Source organism: Cupressus sempervirens, chromosome 5 (assembly GCF_028749045.1).
Source record: "Cupressus sempervirens isolate cs-2001-9-10 chromosome 5, ASM2874904v1, whole genome shotgun sequence".
NCBI classification, from domain to species: Eukaryota; Viridiplantae; Streptophyta; class Pinopsida; order Cupressales; family Cupressaceae; genus Cupressus; species Cupressus sempervirens.
In genome coordinates this window covers 652128666-652145730 of record NC_143122.1, presented here as the reverse complement: position 1 = coordinate 652145730, position 17065 = coordinate 652128666, and positions in this window count along the sequence as shown.

Genomic DNA, 17065 nt, shown 5'->3' with positions numbered 1-17065 from the left:
CTTCAATCCCACCGACCTAGCTATCTATAAGAATGCTCTCCTAAGAACCCACAGGATCGCTGTTTTGCAAGATTTCTCTGTAACTTTTCAACCCACAACCTAGTTTTTTGCTATTTTCACCAATATTTGTATCGTAATCTTGATGTTCTTGTGCTGTAGGATTGTTGTTTAAACCTACAAGATTGATACCTTAACCTACGGGATCGTTGTTTAAACTCGCAGGATCGCTCTTTAAACTTGTGAGATTGCTATCTAAACTTGCGAGATCGTTGTCTAAACCTATGGGATCGCTATCTTAAACCTGCAAGATTGCTATTGAATCAAAAAATCCAAAAAGAAAAAAAAAAGTATAAATCAAATTTTGAATTTTAGTGGTTTTGTAGGATATGGACTATTTTGAGTTGATTTATGCATATCAAAATGAACAAAAAAAGTTAATTTTTTTTTCCCATAGTTAAGCTTTGATTTTTGGGATTTTTGGAGCATCTTACAAACCTAATCATGCTTTTTATAGGTTTTTCTTAGAATGAACTTGCATGTTTCAACACATCTCTCATTGAATGAATGTTGCTTAAATGAATCTTGCATGCCATGGACTGGACTCAACATTTTATTGGAATGCATACTTCAAAACAACAAACCCAATCTTGAATGCCTAAAACTCAATGAACATTGGATGATTTTGACACACTTCAATGATGCTAGCATTTCTTATGTTGGCGAACTCTCGATTTCCATTATGTTGACGACATTGACAAGTTGAAACGAACATTGTATGCCATAAACACGAGTGTCTTCAATCATAGCTTACAAAATCTAAATCATCAATTGGAAACAAACGAGTGTCTTTTAAACCCAAGACCACTTATGTGGTCTTGTTATCCACTTTTTTAGGAGCCTTGCTTGGGGATTTCATCACCCCTTGGGATGACCTCAACTGTAGCAATCTGGCAGAGTATAAATATTGAGAGGTGAATTGAAAGACACCTCTCTTGGAAGCATAATCTTGTCACTCTTGGCTAAGCCCCAAAGAACTTTATACCTTTGGGAAGTGAAGGTGGAGATTTGGGTTACCGTCTCCTCTTGGCTAAGTGGCATTATTTTCTTTCATCTACAGAATTGGGCCTCATGTACCTTACATATATCGAGGACACCCCTAGCTAAACTTGTATATCCTAGCAAAGATCTTATAGGGTTATTGGTGTGTTTGATGTGCTTGAGTGTTCAAAACCCTCCCCATGTTTTAGAAAAAATCAAATCATTTTGCTAAAGAGATCAATTGTCTATCCTTTGAAATGGTTGTTAGCAAGTCCATTCACAACAACCCAACCATTGGTCAAGCATTCAACTCTAATGAAAGGCATACTTAATGTAGTCATTGCCTCATCTGAAATTCATCCAAGCTCCAAGCTTTCCTCTAGTATCACCATTCCTAAGGCCTTCCATAAAATCTTCCTTTTTCTCTCTATGTCTTCACTATGCAACATTCCATCCCTACCCAACTCATCATCTAAATCCAAATCTAAGCTTCCCAACTTATCCTAATATGCATTTCTGTATTCCTCCATATTCATCCTTCATGCCCAACACATCATGTCATAATCCTATTATGATGAGTTTGGTCATCCCACCTTTTCTCCCACCCCACCCCATTCCAATGATGATGATGATCTTGTCAACTATGACAAGTATATTGAAAGCCTTAGAGATATTACTCCCAACATCCTCCCAAATCTAATTATTCCTCCAAAATGCTCCATCATTCCTTTGTGGATACCCACTAGTACTCCTTACCATGCCTTTGACAAGGGAAATCCATTATTGTCCTCATCCTTACCTCCTCCTTATATCGTGCCCACATATTCTTCATATGCATCAGCCATATCTCCATCTTCCTCTACCTTCATCTCCTAGCCTCCACCATTCCAGAAAAATTCTAGTAGCTACATCCCTAGTCCAAATCCACCATCCCAATATCCTCCAAACCCTTTTCCAAATCCTCCAATCAATCCTAGTCATACAATGCATCACCTCAATCCCCTTACTCCTCCTAGTCCAACACACTTGTCTCCAAGGAATTTTACAAGGAAGCCCAAAGAAAATCCCTCTCCCACACCCATCACTCCTCTTACATCATCCTATTGCTACCATCCCTATCTCATCCACCCCACTTATCAAACCCCTTCCATCTCCTACCTCCTGTCCATCGAATCCCTCCAAATCCCATCCACATCTCCTCCTCCTAGCATTACCCAAATCCCATGTAACAAGCCTACTGAGTCCATTCCCCATCAACCCATCCCCATCAACTCAAGATCTTATCCTTCTATCCCCTCTACTTCATTCTCATACATCTCCCATAATCTATAATGATAGATCCATATAAGAGGATCTCACTATCATATCCAAAGCTGCAACTCCTTCAGCTAGTAATGGACTCACATCTTGTGTTCCAAATAATGAACATCACATTGAAGAACGAAATAAAAGTATACCTCTAGATGTTGGTATCCCCTCTATCCTTGCCTCATCCCAAGTCCTTCCATCTTCACCCCAAAGTTCCATCCATATTTTTCTACATCTATTTTGGGCCCTTATCCTACTCCTTATCTCCAACCCTTCATTTTGGGTCCATATATCCCTTATCTAAATCCCCCACCCTTTCCATCCATTTTGGGTCCTTATATACCTAATATGAATCCTTTATCTCCTCCATCTATTTTGGGACCTACACTTTCCCCGTTTCCATCTATCTTAGGCCCATATCCTTCATTCCCTCCATCCATTTTGGGAAATTATATCCATCCATATCCTATGTTCCAATCTGTCCTTCCATCCCCTCAAATCCACTAGCTAGATCATCAAAGGCACTCACCCTTGAATCCCTTCCAACCTTTAAACCCTAGCACTCCATCCATTATCCCTCCATCTCATCCATGTTCTTGTTCCCATACCATGGCTAATAAAAGCATATTGGATGCCAAAATAAAAAAGTATAAATCAAAAAATCCACAAAAATCCAAGTATTGACATGTCCCTTCTAAAGAACATGTTCAAGAAGAGAAACATTTAATCCCAATCAAACAAAAAATCAAAAGGCCACAAAGGCCCAAGCTGCAAAAGTCAAAAATCATGTGGATACCCAAGATGCTCATAAAAGAAATGCATCTCAAAGAAAAATCTCAATTGGCATCCATTCATGCTACTCAAAATGCCTCATCCATTCATACTTTATCCAAATCTCCATCTATACATCCTTCATCCTCCCAACCCACTCTTAATTCATGTGCTTCTTATCCTACCATTCCCATCCTCCATCTTCCAAATTTAGTGTTAGTCCTTATATTTCTCTTCCACCATTTTCTCCTTAACATCGTTCAATACCATCTTTCCTACTACTTTATCACCTCTCAAGGTGTGTGCCAATGATGATCTTTCCAATTTTCCTCATCTATTTACCCTCAAGTCTTATGTCTTCCCATCCCTTATCTACCAACTCCCACCCACCATACCACCCCTTCAATCCAATCCTTTCCATCCATCCTACCAACATCTATGAGTAAAAATGCATCGAAAAAGTCAAAAAAAAAAATGTCCACTGGTGAAAACTTGGCAATTCAAGTGCCTTGGACAAGTACTATGCTGAAAACTTGGAAAACAAGTTTCATGCATAATCCCTTCATCCAAATTCTCTACACACTTGGGGGCACTTTCCATCACCCACCATACCCATCTCATCCCACCCTACCCACCACATCTTATCCATTTCACCCCCCATCCTCCTTTGGATCTTGATAACAATAAAGCCCACCAATGAATACATGCTTTTGGTTATCCTTTTGACATCCATTCCCAACCATAGTTTATATTCACCTATCCTCTATCCACCCATCCTTTCATCCATATAAGTCCTCCATCATCCTCATCTACTCAACCTTATTATCCCCCATCTTCCTTGCTCATTCACCTTTCCTATCCTAGCTTCCATCTCTCTCCCTCCTCCTCTTGTTGACCAAGCTTCTATCCTATCACCCCCCTTATAACACCTCCTCTTGAATAAAATGTAAATAGTTGCACTATATTCCTTGGAGACCATGTTGTGTCCATCTTCCTCCCCTCCTAGCCCTATTTTCATCTTGTTATCCCCAAACTAGTCATACCATTCTTGCTATTTTTTCACTTCTCACCATCTCTCCATCTTTGCATCACCTAGTACATCCCTTGTCATTGGTATCTAATAGTAGGCTATCTCTATATACCCCAATGTCATCCATCCATATCCTCATGCTCCTAGAAGTATACCATCCACTGCACCCTCCCCTTGCACATACAATCACATTCTTAATCTTCTGCCTGACATTGTTGCATGCCTTGGTCCTACCCCTATCATTATCATTGGGATCCATCCTTTGAACCCATTATCTTTCGATATCTCATTCCCTTATCCATATCACCCTACCTACCATCACTCCATTTTCTTCCACTATCTCCTCATCCTGAGCTTCTTACTCCCACTATCTTAAGATTTTCACAAACTATCTTCTCATCTTGAGCTTTTCATCCCCTTTATCTCCTCATCCCAAGGTTTTCCTCTATCTCCTTCTCCCATGCTTTTCCTCTATCTCCTTATCCAACACTTTTCTTCTATCTCCTTATCCCACGCTTTCCTCTATCTTCTCATCCCAAGCTTTTTATCCACTACTCTCCTCATCCCAAATCTTTCATCCACTATCTCTTCATCTTTATCTTTCCTGCCACTATCCTATCATGCTGAGCTTTTGTTCGGTAATCCCTTGTAAATCCTTTGATCTATCAGCTGTATATTCCTTGCACATCAATCCTTTTCTCAATACCATCGTATATCTCTCATCTCTTTGTGTCAGTTCATGTAACACACCACAAACAAAGATAAAACTAAACCATGAGCAAACATAATGAACCTAATTTTTTTTAAAAAAATTGATCATCATATTGCAAGATCAAGTACAAAGATTGAATCATTCTTAGAAATGTAAAGCTCAACATAAAATAATATATCATCAAAATATATTTCCATAAAGATGTCTATACATAATGAGTTCAGTACAATATTGATGAACAATATCATTCAAAGACGCCTAGGTCCAACAAATTAATTTTACAAGTATCAAATTTAGTTTCAAGAAGTAACTTCAACTGTCTTCCTTCACACTAGTTATTCAACTTGAACACCTAAAAATTACACAAACATGCAACACAACACACTAAGTTAAAAAGGGTAGTCCACCTGCATACATGTTAGAATAAACATATATATAAAACCTTAATGCAGATATCTAACCACATAACATAGTGCAATTCTAATATTACTATGCAAGAAGTCACACCTTCTAAATAATGCAAAATTAAACTCGCACTAAGAATAACTAGTTAATGAACCATATATATACTGAGGTTCCATCACTATGGTGCTAAGATATTGCATCCGTATATGGTAAGCCCTTAGACAACACATAGTGGGATTCTCTATAATACTTGTGAAATGATGCAATAGAGACCTACCTATTTCTTCGTACTTAACCTTACTGGTTTAAGTCATAGGTAAGGCCATTTATCTTTTATTTATAATTAACCCTCCCAATTCATCTTAAAATTATCACTGAATTTAATTAACTCAATAGAATAAATCAATATTCAGCCACCTCGATATACGTTCACTACAACTATCCTTAACATACACATCAAACAGATATTCTAAAAATGCACATGTAACTAATAACATGTCAGTTTTCTCATGATATTACATTCTTCCTCTTTTAAAACTCTCATCTTCTACTATCAATTTGAAAGTAAACTTAGGTTATTTTAATAACAGAAGTAAATACTACAATATTATGATCTCGTAAATATCACTAAACTGCTACATCAGTTGAATGATATTTACTGGTCGTAGTACTGTACTACTTATCTCTACTATTATAACAAACTAAGCTTAACCTCTGAATTGGCCAAGATAATAATACAATGTACATATGATACCCTCATTTTTAAATAACATCACACCAACATATATCATAATCTGTCTCATATCTTAAAACGACTTTCCATTTTATCTAAGAACATAAATACATCTTATTTCAAAACAATCTGTAAATGCTTATTAAAAAACTTTATAGTAAAATCAAGTATTACTAAATCCAAGTGCAATCAATGCTGAACAAAAGATAATCTACAAGGTTACTGAATATCCAAGTGTCTATTGATGTTTTACCACTGTTTAATGGTGAGATACCACCCAGTTATATCTACAATCAACATTTAAAATACAATATCTGAATTAGATTTGAAATACGACTCACAAATATGCAATATAACTTACATTATATCAATGACCAAAAATGATTAAGATGCAAAATCCCAAAAACAGTAAGATGCTCACAAGCTATTCACATAATGACCTTGGTGATACAACAACACCTATCTATATCTATGCTCTCGAAATAATGTCTTTTTCATTTGCAACCAATTCCACAACAATAGTTATTCATGACTCAAATCTCCATCATAAATTATGGAATAATTTATACTATCATAGGGTTTCCTGTTCGGAAAAAGCTTTCTTTTAAAACATTTGACAAAATGTCATTTCCAAAACCATCACCAACTGTTTACTAAGTTACTGTTTTCAATAAATAATTTAACCAAGTTATCAGATTCAACATACTATTTTTTTTAAAATAATGACAAAACCCTCATATTACACATTAATATCATAAAACAAGGTAACTGTCATAAAGGAATTTGAACTAACAATGTTCAGACAGTATATCGACCATGATTCATGAAAATATTTCAAACATTTCATTACCCATAAAATTCTATGCAAATAACATGATAATTTAACATTGTTACGGTTTCACACTATCCATTTGACAAAATGCCTCTGCCCTCAACAACAAACGCGAGCTCGTTATTTTAAAGCATTCTCAAGTTTGAGGCCGAGCCACTCACATTTTTTTATATAATACCAAGTAAGATGGAGGTATGGGTTTTCACAAAGCTCATACCAAAGGGAGCACAAAAACTTATTCGCTATTAACACAACAGCTAGCATGCTCACTGCCGCAACCATACGTTTCTCACAAGACTCAACTTGGTGGGAAGCATATGTTTGGGGCAAAGCTAATTAAACATACATGAAGCAACATCTAGTCATATTTCTCCACAACTTCCACATTCACAGGTGAATATATGCAAAACTATGCATCGCACACAGTGCATATACTCATCCCTGAATGTAAATTTCACAATATGTAAATCTGATAACTATTTACATTATGCTAAATGAAAATAACATGGCATTTGCAAACAGAGCGAAAGAGTAGGGTAAGAAATTGCCCCCTACCTATAAAACTGAAGATGGAAGATTGTTCTTCAATCCAACTTGATGCCAAAGCCCCAAAAGCTGAAACCAACACCGGTGAGCAAACTCTACAATGTCGACTCACACAATTCGCATAAGACTTCACAATGGGGTGAAGCAGAAAACCCATAAACAACAACATCCAACTACTGAGGAATAACTCCATCGAGCTAAACCCAATATGCAAGTTTACCTTCCAACCAACTCTCATAAAAATGCCGATATCTCAGCACAAAATCACAGATGTAAAACCAAACAAAATAATGCGGCTCAGAACTCGGTCCATAATCTACAAAAAACCCAAGTCACAACACAAAATGACCGACTTAACGGTTGGTGCCATAAAACCCCATAACTAGCATTCATTACCCATATGAATCACAATCGATAAATTCGGCAGTACCAAGTCCACAACCATGAATTTGGCTCAAAAAAAATAACTATGTTTCCTTCCTTTGCAATCGATACCCATTTAGGGTTACCTTAATGCTTAATGCTTAAGAGGTGATTTAACTTTTTAAAAACAAATAGAAATGTATATGCTAACCTCCACTAAGGTTTTAGACCTTTTAACATAAGAAAACACATATATAAATATAAATGCAAACTATGGTTCCCTCAAATAAGAAGTTAATATGAGTCATGAAATGAAACCATCTTAAGGGTTAACACGATATAAACATTTAATCCCTATATAGTTACATATATGAAAGTACCATGAAGGATTCTGAATGCATACAACATATTACCATTTAAGTGTATTTGCAACATCAAGTTAACATACAATATGAAACAGAATGCAGAAAACAAAGAGTTAGAAACCTAATAACATAATCAATAATTTATCAACATGAATTCAATGATATGCCAAATTCAATTCATAAAATCCTAAATCACATTTATTGCTAAAACATTGTTCTTCATAAAAAATGCGTTCAACATCAGTCCAATGATTCAACAATAGTATTATAACCAAGTTCTATAGAAATTCAATCATAACATCAAAACGAAATCTTAAAATAACAAGGTCCTAATTTGTAGAAAAACTCGAAGTAGGGGTAAGGCATGACACCCTCCGCCACTAGGTTTCGACTTTCTCCTGGAAGTCAGTAAACAAGAACGGATGAGTTGCTCTCATCATTTTAGTGTCCTCCTAGGTAGTAGATGTTTCATCATTGGGGTCCCATAGGACCTTTACCTGCCTTATTTCTCTCCCTCTTAAACTCATAGTTCTGCTTTGAATGATCTGCACTGGTTCCAGCATGATTTTTCCATCCATAATCTGCAAATTTTTCCAATCAAGAACGTGAGCAATATCAGGTATATACTTACGAAGAACTGAAACATGAAATACATTATGAATGCGTGAAAGACTCGGTGGCAAGGCAAGTTTATAGGCAACTGGTCCAACCTGTTCCAATATTTCAAATGGACCTACAAATCAAGGTGCTAACTTGGATCCCTTTCCATAACGAATTGGACTTTTATGCGATCTTACCCAGAGAAACACTTTATCACCCACCAAGAATTGACGGTCAATTCTATGCTTATCAGCATATTTCTTCTATCTATCTTGAGCAATAATAAGGTGCTCTCTGATCCTTTTAACTTGCTGCTCCAAATCTAGCAACATATCAGGTCCTAAAAGAGTCATGTCCTCCAAATTATCTCAACTGAGAGGCGTCCTACAAAGTCTACCATACAATGCTTGAAATGGTACCATACCTATGGAACTGTGATATCCATTATTCTAAGTGAACTCTACCAAATGTAGATACTCCTCCCATTTATTCTGTCTATCCATTACGTACATCCTAAGCATGTCTTCCAGAATCTGATTGACATGTTCAGTTTGTCTGTCTGTCTCTAGGTGATAAGCTGAACTGAAATTCAGATGAGTACCTAACTCTCGCTGCATGGATCTCCAAAGAGAAGATGTAAACACTAGATCCCTATCAGAAATAATCTTTTTAGGAATACCATGTAACTTAACTACCCACTCCATAAAAATCTTAGCAACCGTTGCTGCATTATAGGATGATCTAACTGGGATAAAGTGAGCAACCTTAGAAAAATAGTCCACTACCACCATAATAGCATCATGCCTACAAGCTGTAATAGGAAATCTAGTAATAAAATCTATAGAAATGGTGTCCCATTTCCATTCTAGAATATTAAGTGGTTGCAAAAGTCCCACAGGGTGTTGATGTTCAGCCTTAACCCGCGGACACTCCAAGCATCGAGCCACAACATCTGCTATGTATCTCTTCATTCCAAGCCAATAATAATGCTGCTTAAGGTCAGCATGCATTTTCTTGATACCCGGGTGAGCTGAATATGGTGCTTTGTGGGCCTCAAACATAACCAAATTTCTCAGATCACCCGACTCAGGAACGTACACACTCCCTCTAAAAAGCAGTAAACCTTCAGAATTTACTGAATACCCCTCAAAACGTCCTTCCAAGATCCTACCACTGACAATAACAACCTTAACATCCTAAAACCATTGATCTGTGGAAAGGTTCTGTAAAATCTTATCCTTAAGATCCACTGTTAGGATTAAAGAAGATAATTCATGTCGCCTTCTGCTAAATGCATCAGCAACAATGTTCTCCTTCCCTTGCACATAACTAATCCCAAAGTCATATTCACACAAGAACTCCATCCATCTTTTCTACCTAGCGCTGAGGTCTGGTTGTGTGAAAAGATACTAAAGGCTTCGGTGATTAGTATGTAACTCAGATCGTTGACCCAAAAGAAAATGCTGCCACTTGGTCAAAGCATGCATGATCGCTGCAAGTTTGAGATCGTGAGTAGGGTAATTCACCTCATGACTCTTAAGATTTTTGGACTCATAAGCTATAACACATCCTTCCTGCATCAACACTACCCCTATGCCATCCAAAGATACATCAGTGCAAACCATGAACTCCTTAGTTGAATTAGGGACTGCCAGAACGGGTGCATTGGTCAAACATTCCTTAAGTTTCTAAAATGCTTCCTCGCACTCCTCTTTCCACTCAAATTTCTTCCCTTTTCTCTGAAGAGACGTGATAGGATGTGCTATTCTCGAAAACTTTGGCACAAATCTACGGTAATATCTTGCTAAGCCCATGAAACTTTAGACCTTGGACACATTCACAAGTGCTGGCCAATCTACAATAGCCTAAATTTTGGATGGATCTACAAAAATTCCATCCCCAAAAATGATATGACCTAAGTAAAAAATCTCTGACTTGAAGAATTCACACTTCAAAGGATTGGCAAACAGTTTATTCCTACGAAGACACTCCAAAACTTGCTCTAAATGCTGATGATGCTCCTCCACAAAGCAAGAATATACCAAAATATCATCCAGAAAAACCACTATGAACTTATCAAGGAAAGTTCTAAGAACACTATTCATAAATCTCATAAAGACAAAAGGTGCATTTGTTAACCCAAATGGTACTACCGTGAATTCGTAGTGCCCATACCTGGTGTGAAAAGCTGTCTTATGAATATCAGCTTCCTGGATTCTAAGTTGATGATATCCGGATTTCAAATCAATCTTTGAAAAGACTCAGGCACCCTTGAATTGATCAAACAAGTCATCAATTCTAGGCAAAGGATACCTGTTCTTAACAGTGACCTTATTTAATTGTCTATAGTCTATACAAAGTCTCAAGGAGCCATCTTTCTTCTTGACAAAGATTACCAAAGCACCCCAAGGTGATACACTAGGATGAATCAAACCTTTCTCCAAAAGCTCCTCCAACTGAAATTTAAGTTCAACCAACTCTTGAGCTGTCATCCTGTAAGGAGTCTTGGAAATTGGTTCCGTTCTTGGTACTAAATCAATCCGAAAATCAATTTCTCTTCTCGGAGGTATTCCCAAAATTTCTTCAACAAAAAAATCCAAAAATCTTTGCAAGACTGGATGATCACAAGAAGAACCTTTATCCATGGAATCATCTAAGTCATTTACCATTATGGAAAATAAACTACAACCTTTTCGAGCACACCTTGTCAATTGCTTGGCAGAAATTGTCTGCAAAGAGATGAGTCTCTTGATTCCAGCAATAACTCTAGCTGATCCAACATCATCCAAATAAGTGATTATCTTATCCTTACAATCCAAAATAGCTTGATGTTGTTCTAACCAATCCATTCCCAAAACTATGTCATACAATCCTCAACGTATAACCCTAAGGTTCGCTAAAGTAGTAAAAGGTTTCATTTGAATCTTACAGTCAGGAGCAACTATATCAGCGTTCACCTTAGAACCTGATGATAACTCCACTTGCCATCTATTCCTTGCCTTAACCACAAGAATTCCACTATATGCAACTAAAGTAGAAGAAATAAATGAATCTGTAGCTCCAGAGTCAAATAAAATAGATACTTTCATGCCTTGAGTATTACCCTGAGCTTCAATAATTGTGTTTTGATGTTATGCTTGCTTCTGATCCAGGGTAGCAAAAACATGGTGGTTCCTGGCAGAATCACCAACTGTCACTTCAGACCTAGTTGGCTTAGGTCCAACCTTCGACTTGTCCCAATTAGGGCACTAAGACTGGTAATGACCTATCTTACCACAATGATAACACTCAATAGATTTCTAAAATACCATATTCTAACCAGAAAGGTTAGGAGATGGGTTATTACTCTGCACACTTTGAGGTGGTTGAGATGGTCTAGGCCATTTTGAACCCTTGGAATTCTTATCAAACTTCCTCTTCTTGAATTTCCCCACTGCAAAACATGATTTCGAACTATGCTGAGGAGGCTTTTGATTCTTACTGACATTCGGGGTAGGTAGATCCATGCTAGTTTTGTATGAAGGCCCATGATAGCTAGACTTCATCTCAATCAGCTTTTCTATCTCTGAAGCTTCCTACATAGACACAGGTCTAAAAGTTCTCACTTCCTCCTCGATCTTGGGCATAAGCCCCCTGATGAAATGTTGTATCATGGCTTTATCATTTTCTACCTAGCCAAAAAAAATTTTAAGCTCGTAGAACCTACGTTCATAAGCTTCCACTGTAGAGCCAGACTGCATAATCTGAAAGAATTCCTCTGCACGGGCCTGACGCCAATATTCTGACATGAACCTCTCCTTGAAATGCTCTACAAAAAGCTCCCAAGTAACTAAAGAGATATCAATACCAAGCTTCTCCAACTCCTATTCCCACCACAAAGAATAGAATCCCCTCAAATGCATAATCGTCCATCTTACTTTCACGTTACTCAAGTAATAGTGTAAGATAAAGTACCACTCAATATTCAGCAACCAAGCCTCTGCTGCTGTACCTTGTTCTGTACCATAAAATAGTGGCCCTTTTACCTTGGAAAGATCCTTGACCTGAGCTCTAGCCACTAGATCATCCTCTATAGGAAGGTTAATACCCTGCACAAGAGGTAACCGTACATTTGCACCCGCACTAGGAATCTAGTTGTTAGTCTCAATATTATCGAGACATTCTAGTATCCGTTGAAGTACCATTGCTTGATTTGCCTGGTTATCTTGATTGTTTCCAACCCCAACATTCTGATCAAACTAATCATCCCCAACATTTCTCTAGTGCCTAAGACCTCTACCACGGCCCCTACCTCTACCTTTGCCTCTACCAGCAAGGTTATCTTCAAGAATACCATGACCTCGAGTTCCTCTAGTGACGGGAGGCATGATAGCAACCTAAAACAATTAACTGTTAATAACACATCGAAGACGAGAAAAACCCTAAACCCCAAGAGTCCTGGTTATTCTAACCCGGGCTCTGATACCAAATGTAACACACCACAAACAAAGATAAAACTAAACCATGAGCAAACATAAAGAACATAAATTTTTTTAAAAATTTAATCATCATATTGCAAGATCAAGTTCAAAGATTGAATCATTCTTAGAACTGTAAACCTCAACATAAAAGAATATATCATCAAAATATATTTCCATAAAGATGTCTATACATAATGATTTCAGTACAATATTGATGAACAGTATCATTCAAAGATGCCTAGGTCCAACAAATTAATTTTACAAGTATCAAATTTAGTTTCAAGAAGTAACTTCAACTGTCTTCCTTCACACTAGTTATTCAACTTGAACACCTAAAAATTACACAAACATGCAACACAACACACAGAGGGCTTAGTACACACTGAGTTAAAAGGGGTAGTCCACCTACATACATGTCAGAATAAACATATATATAAAACCTTGATGCAGATATCTAAACACATAACATAGTGCAATTCTAATATTACTATGCAAGAAGTAACACCTTCTAAACAATGCAAAATTAAACTCGCACTAAGAATAACTAGTTAATGAACCATATATATACTAAGGTGTCATCACTATGGTGCTAAGATACTGCATCTATATATGGTAAGCCCTTAGACAACACATAGTGGGATTCTCTATAATACTTGTGAAATGACGCAATAGAGACCTGCCTTGTTCTTCGTACTTAACCTTACTGGTTTAAGTCATAGGTAAGGCCATTTATCTTTTATTTATAATTAACCCTCCCAATTCATCTTAAAATTATCACTGAATTTCATTAACTGAATAGAATAAATTGATATTTAGCCACCTCGATATACGCTCACTACAGCTATCCTTAACATACACATCAAACAGATATTCTAAAAATGCACATGTAACTAATAACAAGTCAATTTTCTCATGATATTACATTCTTCCTCTTTTAAAACTCTCATCTTCTAATGTCAAATTGAAAGTAAACTTAGGTTATTTTAATAACAAAAGTAAATACTACAATATTACAATCTCGTAAATATCACTAAACTGCTACATCAGTTGAATGATATTTACCAGTCACAGTACTGTACTACTTATCTCTACTATTATAAAAAACTAAGCTTAACCTCTGAATTGGCCAAGATAATAATATAATGTACATATGATACCCTTGTTTTTAAATAACATCACACCAACATATATCATAATCTGTCTCATATCTTAAAACGACTTTCCATTTTATCTAAGAATAGAAATACATCTTATTTCAAAACAATTGGTAAATACTTATTAAAACACTTTATAGTAAAATCAAGTATTACTAAATCCAAGTGCAGTCAATGCTGAACAAAAGATAATCTGCAAGGTTACTGAATATCTAAGTGTCTATTGATGTTTTACCACTGTTTAATGGTGAGATACCACCCAGTTATATCTACAATCAGCATTTAAAATACAATATCTGAATTAAATTTGAAATATGACTCACAAATATGCAATATAACTTACATTATATCAATGACCAAAAATGATTAAGATGCAAAATCCCAAAAACAGTAAGATGCTCACAAACTGTTCACATAATGACCTTGGTGATACAACAACACCTATCTATATCTATGCTCTCGAAATAATGTCTTGTTCATTTGCAACCAATTCCACAACAACAATTATTCATAACTCAAATCTCCATCATAAATTATGGAATAATTTAAACTATCACAAGGTTTCCTATTCAAAACAAGCTTTCTTTTAAAACATTTGACAAAATGTCATTTCCAAAACCATCACCAACTGTTTACTAAGTTACTATTTTCAATAAATAATTTAACCAAGTTATTGGATTTGACATACTATTTTTTTTAAAATAATGACAAAACCCTCATATTACTCATTAATATCATAAAACAAGGTAACTATCATAAAGGAATTCAAACTAACAATGTTCAGACAGTATATCGACCATGATTCATGAAAATATGTCAAACATTTCATTACCCATAAAATGCTATGCAAATAACATGATAATTTAACATTGCTATCGTTCCACGCTATCCATTTGACAAAATGCCTCTGCCCTCGACAGCAGACACGAGCTCGTTATTTTAAAGCATTCTCAAGTCTAAGGCCAAGCCACTCACATTTTGTTATATACTACCAAGTAAGCTGGAGGTATGGGTTTTCACAAAGCTCATACCAAAGGGAGCACAAAAACTTGTTCGCTATTAATACAATAGCCAACATGTTCACTGCCACAACCATATGTTTCTCACAAGACTCAACTTGGTGGGAAACATATGTTTGGGGCAAAGCTAATTAAACATACATGAAGCAACATCCAGTCATATTTCTCCACAACTTCCACATTCAAAGGTGAATATATGCAGAACTATGCATCACACGCAGTGCATATACTCATCCTTGAATGTAAATTTCACAATATGTAAATCTGATAACTATTTACATTATGCTAAATGAAAATAACATGGCATTTGCAAACAAAGCGAAAAAGTAGGGTAAGAAATTGCCCCCTACCTATAAAACTGAAGATGGAAGATTGTTCTTCAATCCAACTTGATGCCAAAGCCCCAAAAGCTGAAACCAACACCGGTGAGAAAACTCTACAATGTCGACTCACACAATTCGTAGAAGACTTCACAATGGGGTGAAGCAGAAAACGCATAAACAACAACAGCAAACTACTGAGGAATAACTCCGTCGAGCTAAACCCAATATGCAAGTTTACCTTCCAACCAAATCCCATAAAATTGCCGATATCTCAGCACAAAATCACAGATGTAAAACCAAACAGAATAATACAGCCCAGAACTCGGCCCATAATCTGCAAAAAACCCAAGTCACAACATAAAATGGCCGACTTAACCATTGGTGCCATAAAACCCCATAACCAACATTCATTACCCATATGAATCACAATGCCATAAATTCGGCAATACCAAGTCCACCGCCATGAATTTGGCTCAAACAAAATAACTATGTTTCCCTCCTTTGCAATCGATACCCATTTAGGGTTACCTTAATGCTTAATGCTTAAGAGGTGATTTCACTTTTTAAAAACAAATAGAAATGTATATGCCAACCTACACTACAGTGTTAGACCTTTTAACATAAGAAAACACATATATAAATATAAATGCAAACTATGGTTCCCTCAAATAAGAAGTTAATATGAGTCATGAAACGAAACCATCTTAAGGGTTAACACGATATAAATATTTAATCCTTGTATAGTTACATATATGAAAGTACAATGAAGGATTCTTAATGCATACAACATATTACCATTTAAGTGTATTTGTAACATCAAGTTAACATACAATATGAAATAGAATGCAGAAAACAAAGAGTTAAAAACCTAATAACATAATCAATAATTTATCAACATGAAATCAATGATATGCCAAATTCAATTCATAAAATCCTAAATCACATTTATTGCTAAAACATAGTTCTTCATAGAAAATATGTTCAGCATCAGTCTCATGATTCAACAATAGTATTATAACCAAGTTCTACAGAAATTCAATCATAACATCAGAACAAAATCTTAAAATAGCAAGGTCCTAGTTTGCAGAAAAACCCAAAGTAGTGGTCAGGCATGAGAGTTCATGCTTGATCACAACTTGCAGTCCTTTTGGTTAGGTGCTTTAGTGAATCCTCATATGAGTTCCCTTGTCATCAAAATGTTATCCTAAAAATTTCTAATTGCCCAGCTCATCCTAGTCCTCGATATTATCGATAGATCCTTGCAGGATGCATCCTTCCTCTCGTCTAATCTTGGTCCATTAGTATCCAGTCCTATTGATCTCTCTGGCAAAAGATTACTTTCTCTTGGATTTACATTTTCTTTCGATTTCTTTTCTTTTCGAGATTTCAAGTTTTGATTCTTACAG